The following is a 16,231-nucleotide window of genomic DNA, read 5'->3' on the forward strand; positions in this document are numbered from 1 at the left end:
ACACATGATTCAAAGAAGTAATATCTGCAACATTAGTTCATTCAGCTACCAACACTTAGGGAGCATCTAATGTGTGTTAGGCATTATTCTGGGCACCGAGGATTCAGTGATAAGCAAGACACACACAGCTCCTTGTGGCAGGACAGTTTCTAAGCTACCCCAAGGTCTCACATCCTGTTGTTCTTGTCTTTGTGTAATCCCTTCCACTGAGTGTGGGTGGGACCTGTGACTTGCTTCTAACCAGAATATGGCACAGGTGATGGCACATGACTCCCATGATTAGGTCATGCTGAATAAGACTCAGCCTTGCTAGCCGACTCTCACTCCTGCTGGCCTTGAAGAAGCAGGCTGCCATGTTGCACACTGCCATGGAGAAGGCCACATGGCAGGGAACCATGGGTAGCCAGTAGGAGCTGAGGACAGCCTCAAAAAGCTAAAGTGACAGCAAAAAGCTAAAGCTCTCAGTCCTACAACAGAAGGAAATGAATTCTGCCAACATGCCAAGTGAGCTTGGAAGCACATTTTTTCCCTAGTTGAGCCTCCAGTTGAGAACACACTCTGGCTGACACTTTGACTGCAGCTTTGTGAGACCCTGAGCCAAGCCAGCCAGGCCCAACTAAGCGCGGCCTGAATGTGGTCCCACAAGAACTGTGAGATCAAGTGTTTCTTATGGTGTACTTTGGCATGTCAATCAAGCTTCTTAATTACAGTTAGGGATGAATTTTTTAAGAGACTAAATCATAGTTTTAACAGGTGATTTTTCCACTGGATTGAGCCAATCACTCAATTTGCGGTACAATTTTATAATGAGCACCAGAAGAAATTTTAAATAATATTAATTAAATGAAACATCAGGGACTTCCCTGGTGGTCCAGTGGCTAAGACTCTGCGCTCCCAATGCAGGGGGCCCAGGTTTGATCCCTGATCAGGGAACTAGATCCCGCATGCTGCAACTAAGAGCTTGCATGCTGCAACTAAGACCCAGCGCAGCCAAATAAATAAATAAATAAAATGAATATTAAAAAAAAAAGATCTGCTCTTTATAAATAAATAAATGAAACATCATTTCAAATATGACTAAGCGTGCATTGTTTGGTGACCACAGATCATGCACCACCTGGTAAATCATGGACAAACCAAACTGTCTAACAAAGAAAACTTTACTTTAAAACCATGACTTTCTCAAGAAAATGGCTCATAGTATAACCTTGCAGGCGTTCATCTTTGAAGCCACGGGAACAAATTGGCAGCCTGTGAGTTCAGAGAACAAATGCAGAGCAAAGATAGTGAGTCAAAGGCAACAAGAGTGACTCCACGTAGACCACTTAGGTTTCAAGACCTGGAAGGGCCTCCCTCTTCACCTTAATTGGCCATCCTGTGAATGTGGGGAGACTGACAAAGGAGATGGAGTGAATGGCTGGAGAGTATAAATCCATCAGAAGTATTAGAAGAGCAGTATTGATACAAATATTAAGCCTACTGATTGACAGAAGGTCAAAATTATTATTTGAAATGGTAATATTGCTAATCACTGGCCTAGGGACAGAGTCACAGCCAAAACACTGGGCTAAGTGAAAACAACAATATGGAGGTAGCTTTTCAGACCATCCATAGGCCACATTGCTATGAAGCAGCGTTATAGACAGTATCTCATTGATTCCTTACAACAACCATAGATGGTAGGTATTATTATCCCTAGTTTACAGATACCGTAACTCAGACTAGAGAGATGCAGTAATTTTCCTAATTATTATTATCACTACCAAGGAGCAGAAATGGGATATGAACCCTAGTCTTACTTTTCCTAACCAATGCCCTATACCACCTCCGCTACTTTTCCTTATTCCTTGATGTAAATTCATATACATTTTAACCTAATCATACGCATATAATTCTCGCTGAAGGCGCACCAGTAGGACATTAATTGCAGCCTGATGCAGCTAGAAATACAGTTCTCTAAATGGTACCATTGGCATTTCCCTGAAACATGCCTAAGGTCACTGACTTGATCAGCTAGGGAACTCTCCCTGATTTCAAAACAACCAGAGGAGTCTCCAACACTCTGGAGCTTCAGGGCCAGTCCCTCCAAAATAAAACTTTGTGCCATGGGTAAGTTACTTTTTTTGGCCACACCATGCAGCATGCGGGATATTTGTTCCTTGACCAGGGATCCAACCCACACCCCCTGCAGTGGAAGCGTGGAGTTCTAGCCACTGGACCACCAGGGAAGTCATGGGTAGGTTACTTTTAATAGTCAACTACTTTCCTCCCCAATATTAAACACTCAGAGAAAAACTCATCTAAAAGATCTACCATACTTGTATTTTCACTTTAATATACACAGCCTACTGCAGCAGACAGAGCTGGTTGCCTGCCCCCAATCCACAGCCCCCCGCTCCTCCATTCTATCATAGCCCTGGCTGGGTTCAGGATCCTACTCTATCTGCTCTCTCTCCAGCAGCCATTTGCTTCAGGGAAGGGTGGCCCAATCCATTGTTTCAGGGAATGGCTTTTGATTGGTCTCCCTTTCCCTTGTCAGTAAGTGCTTAGGGGCTAGGAGGTGAAGCAATTCCAGCCAATGAACTATGAGGGAAAGTCCTTTGGAAAAGATTTCCTTGCTCTTAAGAAAAGACACAGGAAAGAAACAAGCCCTGCTTCTTCCTACAGACATTTTGAATCTGGATATGACACCTGGAACTACAGCCGTCACTTCCTCACCATGAAGGAAGCTGGCCTGAAGACAAAGTCAATAAGCCGTCTTGCAGGCACAGCAGAAAGATGAAAAGAACCTGGAACCTTAATGATGTCACTGAGCCACTAAACTAACCAATTCTGGAGCCACCCTATCTAGCTCGTTAGGTAACATAACACATTTGACTTATTGTCGGAACTAGTTGAGATGTCTGTTACTTCGGCCAAGAGGATACAAATGGATACATGCCTGCAGACAGCGGTATGTTCAAATCAGCATCTGCTGCCTCTCATCCCCATGCCACGTTCAGTGATATCATACTGGTGGCTTGAAACTGGCCACGTGAGGAGTGCCTCTACCACAGAAGCCATACATTGGTAAACTAAACATCCAAACTTTTTGTATCCTCTGAGACAACCAGCTAAACATTTACTAGCACACCACTGCAATGTTGGGGTAATTTCAGGTGTATACAGTAAATATTTTCTATGAACTATGAAGTCAAGCCAAAGAACTAGAAAATAATTTAAATATCTATACAGTGAGCTAGCCACTTAGCTAGCTTGTCACCTTTTAAATAAGATAATTTTTCTGTCTCATTGGGCAGGAATCAGCCAACTACAGCCCTCAAGCAAAATTTGGCCTGCTGCCTCTTTTAGTAAATAAAATTTTACCGGAACACAACCATACCCATTTATTTGCATTTTGTCTTTGTTTTCATGCTACAATGGCAATGGAGTAGTTGCAACTAAGTAAAAGTATTTAGTCTAGCAAAACTTAAAATAATTACTATCTGGCCTTTTACAGAGAAAGTGTGCAGACCCCTGTTCTAGGGAGATGTGATGCATTGATCTGCAGAATAAAATGCCAATATCTGGGAGGATGAGGTGGGAGAGAATCGATATTTATGGCTATGGTGGCAGAGTGCAGGGTAGGAGAACAAAAAGAACTAGCAGTCAGAGGAAGATCTGGGTCCTTCCTGGTCCTGATTCTCTATCTTATGAGTTATATGAACTCAGGCAACCTACTTTAACTCTCTGAGCCTCAGTTTTCTCATCCATAAAATGGGGCTAATGTTAGCCTCACAGAATGTTGTATGGATAAAAATGAGATAAAATATGAGGAGTACCTGCACACTACTATATATAAATTAGAAAGACAATAAGGACCTACTGTATAGCACAGGAGGCTATATTCAATACCTTGTAATAACCTATAATGGAAAAGAATCTGAAAAAGAATATATATATATATATATATATGTATGTATGTATAACTGAATCACTTTGCTGTACACCTGAAATGAACACAACATTGTAAATCAACAATAAAAAAAAATAATTGGAAAAACCCCCGATGAATGGATAAAGAAGATGTGGTATATAATATATATACACTGGAATACACTGAGCCATAAAAAAGAATGAAATTTTGCCATTTGCAACAACAAGGATAGATCTGGAGGGTATTATGCGTAGTAAGTATGTCAGACAGAGAAAGACAAATACTGTATGTTTTCACTTATATGTGGACTCTAAAAAATAAAACAAAGGAATGAATATAAAAAAACAGAAACAGACTCACAGAGAATAAACTAATGGTTACCAGCCGGGAGAGGGATGGGGGGAGCGACAATTAGGGGAAGGGGATTAAGAGGTACAAAGTACCAGGTGCAAAATAAATAAGATACAAGCATGTAACATACAGCACAGGGAATATAGCAAGTATTTTATGATAACTTTAAATGGAGCATAATCTATACAAAATATCGAATAGCTATGTTGTACACCTAAAACTAATATAATATTGTAAATCAGCTATACTTCAGTATAAATCAGTCAATCAATCATGAGGAGTATCTGGTACAAAAACATAGATATTATTTGCCATGTGACTTAACCTGTTTTCATTTATTCATCACTCATTAATTCAGTAAATATTTATTGTGTGTCCAGTATGCATGAACTATTCTAGGAACAGGGCTTAGAGCAGTGAAGAAAATAAACAATGGCCCTACCTTCAGGGAGCTTACATCCTAGTGGGACAGGCAGTCAATAATCTGTTGAACAATAATTTCTGAGCCTTAGCTTCTTTGTTTGTACAAAAAAAAAAAAAAAAATCCCCTCTACCTACTTTGTGGGACTGTAGTTAGATTCAGATGAGAACAGTCACAAACTGGCAGCAATGAGCAAATCAAACTTCAGGACATTTTTGTTAGGCCTGTAGTGTTTTTAAAATGTTTACTTTGGTTACCACATGTAAATATGAGACTTTCCTAATGCTATAGACTGAATTTGTTCCCCTAAAATTCGTATGTTGAAACCTAATCTCCAATGTGATGGTATTTGGAGGTAGGGGCCTTTGGAAAGTGATTAGGTCATGAGGGCCCTGCGTATACAGAATGGGATTAATGCCCATTTAAAAGAGACCCCAGGGGACTTCCCTGGTGGTCCAGTGGGTAAGGCTCTGTGCTCCCAGTGCAGGGGGCCTGGGTTCGATCCCTGGTGGGGGAACTAGATCCCGCCTGCATGCCGCAAATAAGAAGTCCGCGTGCCGCAACTAAGGTCCTGTGTGCCGCAACTAAGACCCAGCGCAGCATGAATGAATGAATGGATAAACAGATAAATATTAGAAATCCAACAAGGGATGCAAAGTTTAAAAAATTAAAAAAATAAAAGAGACCCCAGAGAGCTACTTTGCCCCTTCTGCCGTATGATGTCACAGTAAAAGCATGGCATCTATGAACGAGGCAGTGGGTTCTCACCAGACACTGAATGTGCCAGCTCCTTGATCTTGGACTTCCCAGCCTCTAGAACTATGAGAACTAAAGGTCTGTTGTTTAAGCCACCCAGGCTGTGAGATTTTTGTTATAGCAGCCTGCACCAGCTAAGATATCTAAAAATCCAGATTTCCAAGTCGTCTTGAAAAACTGAGAGCGCTAAAGATACTGGTCTGGCATTCCTTCTTGGCACCCATCAGCTGGAGTCAAGTATGGCACCCTTCCTTTGGATAACGCCTGTGCAGCCCCTTCAGCCTGCCCCTGACCTCCTGTATTGTCCAATCCCTGTGCTGTTTCACTCATGTACAACACCTGCCCGACTCCTTTAGGCAATAAGATCTTCCACTTCTGCCTATACTGTGTTGCCATAAATCAAAGTTTCTTGAACAGCCATATGTGAGTCATGTTTATGGCATGCTTGACGTCTATCACTCTGGCAATTCCAGTAGGACTAGCACTGGCAATTCTACCAGCGCCCGCGGACAAACACACACAATGTAATAACTCACCGATTGGACACAAATATGTGTCACGAAATGACAGGATCGGTTGTACAAGTGAAAAAGCCAAAGCTTAGGAAGCAGACTATAGTCCTAGCCTCTTCAGAGGTTTTTCTGTTAAAATAGTCCCCAAGGTTAAATTGTCTTCAATGTAAGATTATAAAGCCATCTACCCATAAATGGCCAGTGTGAGACCATCCTCGGTCTGTGCTGCCCGGTGCTGTTGAAAAATTCTGAGACAGGCAGTGCTATGCAACAGCCCTTTGGAAAGCAACACAGGGCAATGGATCAAGGATTAGAAAGTTATTCATATTCTTTGAAGAGTAATCTCAGTTCTGGGAAGTTATCCTAAGAAAACAATTTAAGAGAAGCTGAACACTACTGGCAAAAAAATAATAGCTGTGCTATGAATAACGTAAAACCAAAACAACCTAAATGCTCAACAACTGGGAAATGTCTAGAGAATTATGATACGTCAAACAAATGGGATAATAGACAATCCTTTAAAATTATAAAGAAGAAGAAAATACTGTAATATGGGAAAACATTTACGATGCAATGCTAAAGCAAAAAGGGGACTCTAAAATTGTGTGTACAATGTGAGGGAAACTAGGTAAGACTTCTGTAAAAGTTGTATACTTGTAACTCACAAAGAATGGGAAGAATATGCAAAAAGAATTAGGTGGGATGGTATAATTAAGATTCATTTTCGGGCTTCCCTGGTGGCGCAGTGGTTGAGAATCCGCCTGCTGATGCAGGGGACACGGGTTCGTGCCCCGGTCCGGGAGGATCCCATGTGCCGCGGAGCAGCTGGGCCCGTGAGCCGTGGCCGCTGAGCCTGCGTGTCCGGAGCCTGTGCTCCGCAACGGGAGGGGCCCCAGCAGTGAGAGGCCCGTGTACCACAAAAAAAAAAAAAAGATTCATTTTCAAAATTGCATTGTATTCTGAAGAATACTATAATGGTGGATACATGACATTATACATTTGTCAAAGCTCAGAACTGTAGAACACAAAGAGTGAACCCAAATGCAAACTATGGACTTTAGTTAATAATAATGTATCAATATTTGTTCATCAATTGTAACAAATGTACCACACTAAGCTAAGATGTTAATGACAGAGGAAATTGGTGGGGGAAGGAGAAAGGGTACACAGGAACTCTTTGTACATTCTGCTCAATTTTTCTGTAAACCTAAAATTTCTTTAAAAAATAAAGTCCATTAATTAAAATAAAATAAAATAAAATTGCATTCAATACAATTTTATATATAATTTTCTGAAATAAATATTTCAGGTTACTCCTGAAGTGTAAATATTAGCACAGAAATCTCTTTTGTATGGTTTCTCCAGGACTAAAAATAACCATACTATTTATTGATGCTGCACATTGAAAATTAGGTGATTATCCCATAGAAGACACAGGGAAGGTAACAAGCCCTTGGCAAAATAAAATGTTCTGTTTCTTTAAAAGATATTTAACATCATTAATTTTTACCTTGCCTCCGCTATCCCCAGATGATTCCATTTTTATTTGTTTCAGTTAGACAACCTCCTTTGGCATTCCCACAACTTATAAGTTCAGAACTGATTGGTGAGGGTCTCTCAAAAAAAGATAATTGCATAAATCCAAATAAAAAATGTTAAGTAACAGTATAGTGAGCAAAGGTATGTTGTAAGTTAGAGTCAAGCTGGGTAAACCACAGAACAAGGAACATTCTCACACAGTTCCAGGGTGGGGAGAAAGGACTTCTCTGAAAGCATCAGTATGCGAGACTGTTACTAATAATTCCTCATGAATAGTCGCCCTTGAACCTCACAAGCCTCAGAGACGGGCACGATTTCCCCCCTTCCTCGATGATGAAGCTGAAGCTCTCAGAAGTAAAGGGACTCGCCTGACAACACTGTATCTGAGTCAAAATAGGGATGAGTAGCTCTGGTGGATTTTGGACAGTGCACTTGCCCATCTGCCCTCCAGATTTCAAAATTGTTATTGGGCATTTCTGTCAACAAGCCATGGTAAAGCTTAAGGACTCATTCATGTGAGTGGCCACGACCAAAGGAAGCAGGGGGTGGGGGGGGGTATCAGGGGAGGTTAACCATCAGGTTAACTCAGGGGTGTAAGGCTTCTCACAAAACAACATGTGAGTTTCTTTCAAAACAGGTCATGTAATAGATTTATATGTATTCAGAAGAGATGCACAGGTTAAACAAGGCTAACCTAGTTTCCTGGAGACTTTGGAGCAGCCTGTGGTTCCCTTAGAATATCATCCTGAGCCTCTTGTAAATAATTAACCCACCTGATATGACACAAATATAATGGAAAAATCTTCACTGAGTTAAGAGAATACCTACAACTATAAGCAAAGAAAGTACATTTCCATCGTGCAATTCTTCATTTTACTAAGCAGCCTTCCGTTTATTTTATTTTGACATCCAACCACTAAAATATAATTGCATTCTGCATCTCATTTTGGCTTCAGAAAAAAAAATTTTGAAACAAAAGAGGCTCTATATTATGATGCTCCTCTAAGGTTACTCCTTAAACAGTACAGGTTGGGATATATTTTCAATTTCACTTTGTCCTCTTTGCTTTCAAAAATCTAATCATGTGCAAAGAATTCTTGCTAACAGTCGATCACCTTCCAGTAAGGCACTCCATTTGTATGGCAAATCTTTCATATTGCCCTCAGTATAGTTTTCTGAAGTGATCCCTTCTATCAGTAGAAAATCTACACATTTCTTACAGTTAGTATGCAGTTGGAGAAAAGGCACTTATTTGGGTGGGCTCCCAACACTGTCTTTCCATTGTTCTTTCCTTCCTCGATCCTTTCTGCTTATTTCCAGTGCCTTAACCTTTAGCAGTATCCTCACTTTTTAAATTGGTTTGCAGACATAAGAGAAGGAGAGGTGTGTGGCAGAAAGATACCAAGAGTGGGATTCAAGACTACTGGGTCCAAGTGACACTACTTAGTCATATGATCCTGCGTGAATCACTTCCTCTCTGCCACTATTTCCTAATCTGTAAAAACAGGGTGTCAAATTACTGATGTCTAAACTTTAAACCAGTTGGCTGATTGCTAAGTATCTCTTCCCCAATATCTAAGATACCTGGTAGACTATGCTTATTGTTTATTTCTCTGTGGAACAAGGAAATGGGTCCCATCCAGAATAAATCCATTTATAAGTAAGAAGTCACAGTATCGTGTTGTAGAGGAAATTCTCAACACACAGAAAGGGAGAGCAGAAGCCTACACCAAGAGAGGAAGGGGAAATTTTTTTTAAAGGAAGGGTGATGAGCTGCCCAGATATCTCAGGGACCATGTCTCCCACTCCCTAGAGCCTTGACCAGGGGTAGGTATGTGATAGAGAGAAGACATAGGAACCTGAGCAGTTGAGGGGGAAGCTGCAGTAAGAAGGCCTGTGCTGTGTGTCCCATGGGTAACAATGGGAAGACACTGCTTCACTGGGTGCCTTTGGCCTGTGATGTGTCTGGGCAGAGAGAAAGCCAAGACAGTGTCCACCGACTGTCCCTCACCGCCAATCCGGCGCAGGAGTGATCTGAGGCTCTCTCATGTTCTCAGTAGAAGACAGCTAAGAGATGAGAGGCAGGGCTGGGGCCAAGGGGAAAGTGACTCCGTGGCCAATAACCTGAGCCAAATGGAAATCGTGGCTGATCCTCAAGAACTACAACAAAAAAGGTGAGGAATTTCCCCACGTGCTGGACAGTCAGAGAGTACAAACTACAAGTTCCACCAGCAGCAGATATGTCATCACAGTACACAATGAGGAGAGAAGCCATACCTAGAGACCACCAAGATGAGTTTCGTCAGCAGGATGCCCAGTGACCAATACTAGGGACAGTTCTGCTTAAGCCAATGAGAATTCACGGATCTGCATGCCAACCACCTCCGCCACTGTTACACCATGAGGTCACATGAATTCTCCCCTAAACCAACCACTCATACAGGAGAGGAAGGGATGAACAGAATACAGGGAAGAAATGACCTTTACACAGAAATCAACCTTCAATTTGGCTGCTTATTGATTCATAAAAGACTGAGCTAAATGAAATACATTACTTTAAACTTGCAAAACCTGCTAGAAATTTTTTACATTGAGGTATAATTTACATACAATAAAACACACCTATTTTAAGTCTACATTTTGATGACTTTTGACAAATGTACACACTCATGTAAAACCACCACAATCAAGATATAGAACATTTTCATCACCCCAAACATTCCCTCACGCTCCTTTGCAGTCAATCTTCACCAACCTCAGCATTGCGTTACCACTGGTTTGCTTTCTGTTGATGTAGATGAGTTTTGCCAGTCAAGAATGTCATAAATATAGAATCACACAATATGGACTATTTTGCTTCTGGCTTCTTTCACTTATGATAACTTTTTAAAATAAATTTATTTATTTATTTTTGGCTGCATTGGGTCTCGACTGCTGCACTCAGGCTTTCTCTACTTGCAGTGAGCGGGGGCTACTCTTCGTTGTGGTGCTCGGGCTTCTCACTGCGGTGGCTTCAGTAGTTGTGGCACACGGGCTCAGTAGTTGTGGCACGGGCTCTAGGTGCGCAGGCTCAGTAGTTGTGGCACGCAGGCTCAGCAGTTGTAGCGCACAGGCTTAGTTGTTCCACGGCACATGGGATCTTCCCGGACAAGGGCTCGAACCCGTGTCCCCTGCATTGGCAGGCAGATTCTTAACCACTGCACCACCAAGGAAGTCCCTATGATGATGTTTTGAGATTCATCCAGGTTGCTGTGCATACCTGTACTCGATTCCTTTTTACTGCTAAATAGTAATCTGCTTTATGGATATATTACAATTTATTTATCTGTTGATGGACATTAGGATTGTTTCCGATTTTTGACCATTATGAATAAAGCTTTTGTGAGCATCTGTATACAAGTCTTTTATGAACATCGGTTTTCATTTTCTTGAGTAAATACCTAGGAATTAAATTACTGTGTCATATTGTAAGTGTATATTTAACTTTAGAAGAAACTGCCAAACTGCTTTTCAACATGGCTGTATGATATTACCGTAACACATTAGAGCTCCAGTGTGTGATGGAGTCTCATTGTAATTTTAATTTGTACTTTCCTTACTACTAATGATGTTAACCACTTTTTCATGTTTTATTAGCTATTCATATATCTTCTTTTGTGAAGCCTCTGTTCAAATATCATGCCCATTTTTAATTGGGCTGTTTATCTTATTATTGAGATACAAGAATTCTTTGTATAGTCTCGATACAAGTCTTTTGTAGATATATGTATTGCAAATATTTTCTCCTATTCTGTGGTTTGCCCATTCATTTCCCAATGGTGCATCTTGAAGAGCAGAAACTATTAATTTTGGTGAAGTGAAATTTATTATTTTTCCTTTTTAGTCAATTGTATTTCTATACATTAGTAGTTGTTGCTGAAACTCAGCCTCTGTTCATCGGTGCCGAAGAGAAATGCAGAGACAGAGTTTTGGGTGAAGCAGAAAAGAATAGCTTTTTATTGCTTTGCCAGGCAAAGGGGGCCACAGTGCGCTAATGCCCTCAAAACTGGGTGTCCCGCCCTAGAGGAGGTAGCGAGGAGTCTTATAGTGTTCAAGGAGCAGGGCGTGATCAGCTCGTGGATAATTCTTGGATTGGTTGGTGTCAAGATGAAATTTCAAGCATCATCAACCTTCTGGTTTCAACCAGTCTAGGGTCTACGTTCTTGCGGTCAGCAGTTTTCATCTGGTGGGGGTCTGCTTCCTATAAAAACACCTTAGCAATGTGTGTCAGGCCTTTATCTGTAGCTTTCAGGGAACTGGGAGCTCGGGTGATTCTGCTATGTGGCAGATTTATAGTCTAAATTGTTACCAGTTCCCCAGCCCAACAGCTATTCTTTGTTTCTACATCTTCACATTTCCCAATCATTAACTCTTGAGTCAGACTTTTACTTCAAAAGACAAGGACACAGGGGCTTGTACACAATTTCATAGTGAACAAATAGAAAGTGGAATTTAAAAATACCACTTTACATTAGGCATTTCATCAAAAGCCATGAGATGCCTAGGAATAATTTTAACACAATATGTGCATTATTTGTACATTCAAAACTACAAAACAGTGTTGAGAGAAATTTATAAAGGCTTGAGAGAGAGGGAGAGAGAGAGTGAGCAAGCATGTTCATTCCATGGAACACTGAGAAGATGTCATATCTACCCAAGTTGATTGTTTCAATGAAATCCCAAACAAAGTCCAGCAGCCTTTTTTTTTAAAATAGAAACAGACAAGCTGATTCTAAAACTCATACGGAAATTCAAAGACTTATCATTTCTGCTTCAACTGCCTCCACCCCACCTCCATCCTCAAAGTAGTAATCTTCCTTTTACAGACTCTTGGAGCTCTCTGTACATACCCCTCCTGGCCCTTATCAGATGCACTGTTGTTATCTATTTAATGTCTCTCTCTACCACTGGCCTGTTTAACTCCACAGAACAGAAACAACCTTAAGTCATCCTTGTCTCTTCCCCCAATTCTCTCCACCATCTCCAAACCCCAACACACACACACACACACACACACACACACACACACACACACACACACACACCAGTGTCTGATGCAGAGTAAGAGCTCTATCAGTGTCTAATAAATGAATAAGTTCTGCCTTCACCAGAGAGAACCCCAGCAAGTCATAAAAAATAAATTAAAAGCATAAATAACAGTCACTAGTTTTAACGTAGTAATTCAATTGAAAGAAACGGGAAAAGAACTTCATCTTCATCAGAAAGGTCTAATCTTCAGACATCAGGCAAGAAAATCAACCATTCCAGCTAGAAAATGAAGAATATTCAGCACAACCGGCTTCCCTCTAAAGGACGCTCACCCAGGAGCAAAGCGGTCTTGTCACAGAGGAACCAGCCAGTACTTAGAGCTCAAGTCTCTGACTCCTGGGCCAGTGAAGCCACACAGCAATAATAGTAACGACAGTTACTATTTGGGGGCACTTAATCCACCAGGCTCTGAATTCACTATTATACATATGTTATCTCATTTTATCTTTTTTTTTTTTTTGTCTAAATGTTTTTATTGGAAACAAATAGTTGCACCAAGCAAGAGCTTACTTTCCCCACTCCAAAATTAAAACAGAGCACAATAGAGGCAAACATAATTTGGCAGGACAGTTCCAATACGCAGACATCCTTCTTTCTACTCACTGTGGTTGGGGTAACTTTGTTCGTAAGCAGTCACTCTTAGACAAAATATTAAGCCCAAAGTGCTAATGTCACTCGAAAGGAAGTGGCCTTAATTTCATGTGTCGGGCAGTATGTTCTATAAATGCCAAAATGTGGGAGAAGCACAAACACAACCCACTCTTTAAAAAAACTAAATAATTCAAAGCAGAATTTTTCCATTCCCCCTTTTCTCCTGTAATAAAAAGTAGTGCTGGGCTCTGACACCCAGATTTGGTTTTTATCCTGGTCATTTACAAAGTGTTCCCCCATATGACTTGCATCATTAGGGTTATGAATAATAGTTCATTCACTCTGAAGAAAGTATCTACTCCTTTCTCCTCTTCTTGGCTTTATGCTCATGTTCCTTGGGGCGGCTGCTATCTGAGGGTCTTTTAGAGCCACCGTGCTGTTTGGCTTCTTCTAAAAATTTGTCCAAACCGAAAGGATCCTCCTCAAACTGGACTGGTCCTTCTCGGCCTCTGTCTACGGTCTGAACCAGAAAACTCCTTATTGGGAACAAATCTGTTAGTCTTTATTCTGGCTTCTAGGTCATCACTAACCATGTCCTTGTCCAGATTTTCACTGGGCCTGTAAATATTCTGGGCCATATCTTTACCACCTCTCCAGGCTTGATCATAAACATTGTAAATTTCACCTTCTCCACCTGAAAAACCACTCTCCATACCTTTGGATTGGTTGAAGAGCCTTTGGTCATACTGAACTTCATTGGAAGTCCAAGGATTGGGCACACCAAGAACAATGACTTCACTGATATCTCGATGTTCATTTCTCTGCAGTTTCAACCTCTTATCTGGAGCTGCCCTGGAAAGATTCCGGTCATGCTGTCTCTCTTTTCACCTGTCACGCCGCATTTCATCCCTCTCACATGCCTCCCCATCCTCTTTTTCCACATGGGTTTTGATCCCAGCTCTTCTCTCCCCCTGGCTTTCTGGGCCATTTCTCTAAGTTTCTCTTCATCTTTCTCCTTTTCTTTTTGAGCCATCTTTCTCTCTGTTTGAGCTCGCATTTCCACAGCTTCACGAGCCTTCCGATCAGCAACATAGAGGGCTTCGGCCAGTTTTGCAAAATTTTCATTGATGTGAACTGTCTGCAGTCCTCTTCCATCAGCTGCCAGACGTTTATCTAATGGAACTGTATAACCCTTTGCATTTTTCCGGTTTGAAATACAGGGAGGAATCTTCCACTCTTTTTGATCCTTCACGGTCATCTTTCGGCTAGGAGAATGCGTGACAGGTGCAGGAGAAGGTGGTCCCCAGGGAATCTTATTAATCTTGAACCTTGGAGGCTCCATCGGATCTTTCTGCACTTCCACCATTCGAATAACTCTCTTTTTAGCTCCAGAGTTGAAAGCCACTCCTTGTTGAGATGGTGTGTATTGGATATACTGAGGAGCAGCCAGTTTATCAGCTGCTGCTCGGACTGGCACGGCTGCAGCAACCTTCTGTGATAAAGGATTTTTCTAAGGTTACCCTTGTCTTTTCTGTTTTCTCTTTAATGGCTTCTTCATCAGGTCTTTGCAGGTCTGGGTCATCTGCATTCATGACTCCTTTGGAAACCATGTCAGTGTACTTGCTATAAATGATCTTGTCTTTTGACTGTCCCTGTCGAACAGTTGCATCATACTTAATTTTTCCTTCAGCATCCACCTGAATGGCCAGTGCATTTAACACTTTTTTCTCTTGTCCCATATTCAGGGGATACTGGGCCACATGGATCGCTGGAAAAGCCCCTCCATCTCCAAAATCCTCTAATAACTGAGGTATCCAGCCTTTCCGGTACCCGCATGGGGGAGGTTCTCTTTGGGAGGAGACCAGTGAGGTCTGTGGTGATCTCTGGGATCTTGCCTTTTCTTCAGCCTCAAGTTGGTCCTGGGATAACTGAGTAGGTGCAGGTAAAAAGCTGGTGAGCACCATCTTCCGCCTCCTCTTCTCATTTTATCTTTATCCCAGCTCTGTGAAGGAGGTATTATAATTTCCGTTTTACAGATAAAGAAGGCTCTAACTATCCAAGATTTAGCCTCGGCCTGAGTTCAAAGTTTGTGATCTTAATCTCTGCATCCCGTTGCTCTCCACTGGCCTCCAAGCTACCTCCTGGTGGAAGGCAGCATGATTATATTCGAGCTTGTGTCTCCAGCACCGAGAACAGTGCCTGGCCTATATTTGCTAAATGCTAAGGTGAAATACAAACCTCTTGGGAAAGAGAAAGATATCTTGCCTCCCAGCCCCTGGATATTTTATTACACCCTCTTACCAATGATTAAATGTCTGGTTCTACCCACCCGGGACTCAGGGGCCCACTGAACACCCTGGCCTAGGGGATGTGCATTGAAGGGCCATCTTCCAGGTCTGCCATGAGGGAATTCCAACACTTTTCTGCATGGCCTTTATAACAGTGGAGAAAAGTATTCCAGCTGAGCCTTATAGACTTCTATCCAGGGGCAAACTCAAGCCCCCAAAACAACTGAAAGTCGGGGAGAAGTTAAAGAAACCCCTTCTCTCTCTGCTTGGGCTTAGACTGTCTCTGGCTCAGGGACCCAACTTTTTTTCCACTTGAAGTCTCTGGGTCTTAGGAATGTCTTCTAATGCATATGGATTTATTTATTTTTGTTGCCCAATGATATTACACATATGTTGTGAAAAAAATACATTGTTTTTGGGACTTCCCTGGTGGCGCAGTGGTTAAGAATCCGCCTGCCAGTGCAGAGGCACGGGTTTGATCCCTGGTCCGGGAAGATCCCACATGCTGCGGAGCAACTAAGTTCGTGCACCACAACTACTGGGCCTGCGCGCCTAAAGCCGGTGCTCCACAACAAGAGAAGCCACCGCAATGAGAAGCCTGTGCACCGCTCTCTGCAACTAGCGAAAGCCCATGTGCAGCAACAAAGACCCAACACAGCCAAAATTAAAAAAAAAAATTAAAAAAAGAAAATTTTTTTTCTTAAGTGCAGAAATACTTCGCTTTTTTTTTTTTTTTTTTTTTTTTTTTTTTTTTTTTTTTTTTTTTTTT

The 16,231-nt window shown here is 41.6% G+C and overlaps 1 pseudogene; it reads right to left on the minus strand.

Annotated features, from left to right (window-relative positions):
• Positions 1-13,529: 13,529 nt before the first annotated feature.
• LOC103079870 (SNW domain-containing protein 1 pseudogene) lies at positions 13,530-15,138 on the minus strand (annotated as a pseudogene).
• Positions 15,139-16,231: the final 1,093 nt, after the last annotated feature.

Source organism: Lipotes vexillifer, unplaced genomic scaffold (assembly GCF_000442215.2).
Source record: "Lipotes vexillifer unplaced genomic scaffold, Lipotes_vexillifer_v1.1 scaffold191, whole genome shotgun sequence".
Classification (NCBI taxonomy): domain Eukaryota; kingdom Metazoa; phylum Chordata; class Mammalia; order Artiodactyla; family Lipotidae; genus Lipotes; species Lipotes vexillifer.